The sequence below is a fragment of the Microcaecilia unicolor genome, chromosome 13, assembly GCF_901765095.1.
Source record: "Microcaecilia unicolor chromosome 13, aMicUni1.1, whole genome shotgun sequence".
Lineage (NCBI taxonomy): Eukaryota > Metazoa > Chordata > Amphibia > Gymnophiona > Siphonopidae > Microcaecilia > Microcaecilia unicolor.
Window position 1 is genome coordinate 100,459,945 of NC_044043.1, and position 6,236 is coordinate 100,466,180.

Here is a 6,236-nt window from a genome sequence, read left to right on the forward strand (position 1 = left end):
TTGTATTCCCTAAGAAATGCAAGGCTATAAATCTCTTAAACACAGGCCGGGATCCAGTTTGATCTGGGCTCAGGATGGCTGTGCTGTTGGCTTAGTACTTTCAAGGTGAACAGGAAAGGCCTCGCACCGCTATCAATAGCGAAAACAGCTCTGAAAGAAACCTCAGCCACATGTTCATGAACACTGCAGGCAATAAAATAAGAAATAAAATTATGATTATGACGGCACTGCAGCAGGAGTGATTCTCCCCTCTCCTGCTCTGTGTAGGTGAGCGTCGACCCTCCTCCATCCTACGGTCTCCAGTTCAACTTGCCGCACTCAGCCCCATTGGTTGTACTGGAATTCACACCATCGGTCTTCCACCAAAGCCACTGGGGAGCTTTAGGTCGCCCATCAAGCCTAGTCTATCCTGTAAGACCAATTAGCTTTTTTGACAGGTCCCTACATAAAAATTTTTTTCGCAAGTGGAACAATAATATAGACTTACAACGTTACATATATATAGGTTACTATGGAACTTTGCAAGTCTAAGTCCTGTGAAAATACACCTCGTGCATGTAACGTTGTAAGTCTATGTACTTTAAAAATGAGCGCCATAGTAACATGGTAGATGATGGCAGATAAAGACCTGCACGGTGCATCCAGTCTTCCACACAAGATAAACTCATACATTATACTGATTTGTCCCCACCGCTTCCAGGGCACAGACTGTAGAAGTCTTCCCCAACCACTGAAGTTGTCATTGAAGCCCCACTCCAACCCATCGAAATCCGTCCAGTCGTAGACCGTAGAAGTCTACCCATCACTGGCTTCGCTTCTCAATCACTGGTATTGCCATCTAATTACCACTAAGCTTGCTTTGTTCCACACCTTCTATATAGGATTCCTTTATGTTTATCCCACACGTTTTTGAATTCTGTTAACCGTTTTCATCTCCACTTGCCCCTGGAGGTCATTGCAGGTATCTACCACCCTCTCCTGACATTATCCCTGAGTCAGCCCCCTACAACTCAATTCATGTCCTCTGGTTCTACCAACTTTCCATCCCTGGAAAGGGTAGATTTGTAGATTAATAACTTTCAAATACTTGAATGTCTGTATCACATCACCCCATCTCTCCTTTCCTCCAGGATGTAAATCTTTAGCTCATCAAGTCTCTTCTCAAGTCTTGTGGCGCAAACCCCCTACCATTTTGGTCGTTTTTCTGAAAACAGGACAGGCAATGTGAGACCAGCACGGGACAAATGCTTCCGCTGGTGGGGTTTGGGGACCCTTGCCAACCAAATCGAGGGCCCCAGAGCCAATTTGGGGGGCCCAGGCCCCCGTGGCCCCCCTGTAGCTATGCCACTAGAGTGAAGAAATATTTTCTCTGATTTGTTCTAAACATACTACATAGTAGCTTCATTGTATTTTTGACAAGAGTAAAACAAGTGATTCTTCTACTACTAATCATTTCCATAGCACTTCTAGACATCCTGAGTGCTGTATATACATGTAGGTACTTTCTCTGTCCCTAGAGGGCTCACAATATAAGGGTTTTTTTTGTACCTAAGACAATGGAGGATTAGGTGAATTGTCCAAAGTCACAAGGAGCTGCAGTGGGAGTTGAGCACAGGTTACCAGGATCAAGGCCCACTGCACTAACCATTAGGCTACTCCTCCACTCCAGATCTCCCTGTTCCACTCCACTCAGTATTTCATAGACTTCTATCGTAGCCCTACCTCAGCTAGGGGGCATGCGATGAAACTACAGTGTAGTAAATTTAAAACAAATAGGAGAAAAGTTTTCTTCACCCAACGCATAATTAAACTCTGGAATTCGTTGCCGGAGAATGTAGTGAAGGCGGTTAGCTTGGCAGAGTTTAAAAAAGGGTTGGATGGTTTCCTAAAGGACAAGTCCATAGACCGCTACTAAATGAACTTGGGGAAAAATCCACAATTTCGGGAATAACATGTATAGAATGTTTGTACGTTTGGGAAGCTTGCCAGGTGCCCTTGACCTGGATTGGCCGCTGTTGGGGACAGGATGCTGGGCTCAATGGACCTTTTGGTCTTTTCCCAGTATGGCATTACTTATGTACTTACTAGTAAAAAAAAAAAGGCCCATTTCTGACACAAATGAAACGGGCACTAGCAAGGTTTTCCTCGGAGTGTGTATGTTTGAGAGAGTGTATGTGAGAGAGAGAGTGAATGTGCGAGTGTGTTTGTGTGTGAGAGAGAGAGAGAGAGAGAGTCTGGGTGCGAGTGTGTCTGTGAGAGAGTGTGTGCAAGTACGTATGTGAGACACAGTGTGAGAGAGAGAGTGTTTCACACAGATACAGTGTGTGCGAGAGACAGTGTGTGTGTGAGACACAGACTCTCTGTGAGACTGAGTGTATGAGGCAAAGAGAGTGTGTGAGTGACTGTGTGACACATAGAGAGTGAATGTGATACAGTGTGAGAGACAGTGTGTGAGAGTGAGAGAAAGACATTGACTGTGAGAGAGAGAGAGTGTGTGAGAGAGTGTGTGTGTGTGACAGAGATACCTCCCCCCCTCCTCTGGTGTCAGCCCCCCTCTCTCTCTGGTGTCTGAGCGTTACTGTGAAGGACGCTGAGCTCTGGTTGTGCTTCAAGGAACTGACCAATTCTATTTAATAGAATGCACCTCCAACATTCTGAAGCCGAGAAACCTCGCTTGATTGGTCACTTCTGCTTATGACGACCCGGAAGTACGTGATGTCAATTCATGAGGTGGATACAGAGAGCAGGAATGCCTCAGCCATGCAGTCAGCTTCAGAATGTTGGAGGTGCCTTTTATTATATAGGAAAGGAACTGACCAATCCTATTTAATAGAATGCACCTCCAACATTCTGAAGCCGAGAAACCTCGCGTGGTTGGTCACTTCTGCTTGTGACGAACCCGGAAGTAGGTGATGTCAATTCAGGAGATGGATACAGAGAGCAGCAATGCCTCAGCCATGCAGTCAGCTTCAGAATGGTGGAGGTGTGTTTTATTATATAGGAAAGGAACTGACCAATCCTATTTAATAGAATGCACCTCCAACATTCTGAAGCTGAGAAACCTCGTGTGGTTGGTCACTTCTGCTTGTGACGAACCCGGAAGTAGGTGATGTCAATTCAGGAGATGGATACAGAGAGCAGGAATGCCTCAGCCATGCAGTCAGCTTCAGAATGTTGGAGGTGCCTTTTATTATATAGGAAAGGAACTGACCAATCCTATTTAATAGAATGCACCTCCAACATTCTGAAGCTGAGAAACCTCGTGTGGTTGGTCACTTCTGCTTGTGACGAACCCGGAAGTAGGTGATGTCAATTCAGGAGATGGATACAGAGAGCAGCAATGCCTCAGCCATGCAGTCAGCTTCAGAATGTTGGAGGTGCCTTTTATTATATAGGAAAGGAACTGACCAATCCTATTTAATAGAATGCACCTCCAACATTCTGAAGCCGAGAAACCTCGTGTGGTTGGTCACTTCTGCTTGTGACGAACCCGGAAGTAGGTGATGTCAATTCAGGAGATGGATACAGAGAGCAGGAATGCCTCAGCCATGCAGTCAGCTTCAGAATGTTGGAGGTGCCTTTTATTATATAGGATGTCTCTTCTCCAAGTTGCATATTTTCCTACATTCTTTAGTCATCTCAAAGTTGGACTATGGAAACGTTATATATTTGGATTTGGGACGGTATTTGCAGAAACAGTTAAGGATGTTACGGAATGTGGGAATTTGATCGTTGTGGCAAGACCATGTTTACCCCATTACATATTTGATTCCACTGGTTACTGATGGAGTATCACTCGGTTTATAAAATTTGACACTGATGCATAAAGCATTATATAATGGGATTCCTTCTTATTTGAAATCAATGGTTAACTGGTTATGTCCCAGTTAGATCTCTGAGATCCACTAGTGTTTCTTTTATGGGCCGTTCCTGATTCATCTCAGGCTCGCTCGACAACTACTAGGGAAAAGTGCTTTTTTTCCTGGTTTGTACCTGTTTGGTGGAATTGACTCCTGTTGGAATTGAGGACGGAGGTGTCATTTGGACAATTCAGAGTGAAGTTAAAAACATTTTGTTTCGAAACGTGTTTGGGTCTGTGGGCTGGCAGTGTTGCCAGGTAATCTGCAAAAATGAACAATCTGAAAGTTGTGTATTTGGGATTTGGGGGATTCTATTTGGGTTTGATTTCGGGGTATGTTATGCTTTGATCCTTGTTCCTTTAAAAAGGGAAAGGGCGGGAGAAAGGGTGAGAGAAACAGTAAGAAGAAGAGGAGGGAGAAGAAATGACTGCAAACATTAGTTACCAGTTAAATCTTGACTGTTTTTTAAGCTTTGCAAAATTTGTGTTTTGGGTCATTAATGGCCTAACACCTGACTATATGACTTCATTATTTTGTTTCTCAAATAGGGATAAACATGTGCACCTCTCTCTTATTCTAACGCTCACATTTCCAACATTAGAGTACATTAAATTGAAAAAGTCATACTCTCAAACTTTATCTTAGGCTACATAGATATGGAATTCGTTGCCCGTTGATCTTAGACTAATCGTATGAAATTTAACAGTACATTGAAATCATATTTCTTTCCTAAATTTCATTGATTATGGATATGATTTTCTTTTTATTTTGCCCTGTTATATTCATTTATGTGATTTTCCTAGTGGGGTACCAGTTTCTTTTATTATAAAATGCGCTGAACCATCTTTTGGGGATAACTGCAGTATATAACAATTGTATTCGTATTATATTGTATTACAATAGGAGTCTGAAAATAACTCAGGAAATTCTATTTCCTAAATTGCACTGCTACAAACATTAATCACATTTCATATAAGACAATGATGCGCTTCCTTACACTTAAAATGTAAATAATCAGTTTTGAAACTAATTTATAAGGTCCATCAAGCCCATCCGATCCAGGCCAAGGGCACCTGGCAAGCTTCCCAAACGTACAAACATTCTATACATGTTATTCCTGGAATTGTGGATTTTTCCTAAGTCCATTTAGTAGCGGTTTATGGACTTGTCCTTTAGGAAACCGTCCAACCCCTTTTTAAACTCTGCTAAGCTAACCGCCTTCACCACATTCTCCGGCAACGAATTCCAGAGTTTAATTATGCGTTGGGTGAAGACACATTTTCTCCAATTTGTTTTAAATTTACTACACTGTAGTTTCATCGCATGCCCCCTAGTCCTAGTATTTTTGGAAAGCGTGAACAGACACTTCACATCCACCTGTTCCACTCCACTCATTATTTTATATACCTCTATCATGTCTCCCCTCAGCCGTCTCTTCTCCAAGCTGAAAAGCCCTAGCCTCCTTAGTCTTTCTTCATCTGAAGGCTACAGACATCTGTTTATGAGTCTGGCACAGCAGCAATAATATGCAAATCAAGACAGTGTCGTTGGTTGATGCCGAGCTCCATTAATACTCTCTAAATCCATAAACCAATGTCAGCTGGTGTAGCGTGACAAGATTTCATTACAAGATTTTCAAAGCCAAGAAACCAAAAGAAAGAGAAGGCCCAATTTTAAAAAGGCAGCGATAATTAAGAGCAGAATAAGCCAGCATTAAGCTAAATCTCATGTACCGACTCAGCAAAAGATCATTTAATATGAAAGGTGCTTTACCCCCCCCCCCCCCCCCTAAAATATACGCCTGAAGCAGTCTGGTAGAGAATAAGATAATTAAAACTGGATGAATGCAATTTATATCTGCAGCCCACTCTATCTGCAACTAGAAATTTTCTTCAGGCACCTGGGATTTCTGTGGCTCTTTAAATACATTTTAAAAGAAAGTGTTCTCTCCTAATGTTTGGGTAGATGTTTTATCTCTTAATTTTACTGGTTTTTTATTGTCTGATATCATTCTCAATTGCTCTTTTTGTTGGTTTTACATACTAAAGTTAGATGCTTGGGAATTTTACTGGATGCAATGTTTACTTTGAGAGTTTATATAAGACAATTAGTCCAGCAGGTCCTTTCACAAATTTTCATTACTGTGAAGGTTTATTTATTTATTAGGGTTTATTTACCGCCTTTTGGAAGGAATTCACTCAAGGCGGTGTTGCGTTACTCTCTTTCCATGAGCAGTATTGCACTGCTAAATTTTATTTTCACTGGTCTAATATCTCTCTAATTATTCCATCAACCCAACTCCAAACAAATTCATAATTCTGTGGCTTCAACCCTGAATTAGCCCAATTACACTGGATGCCGATTGGAGCTAAAGCG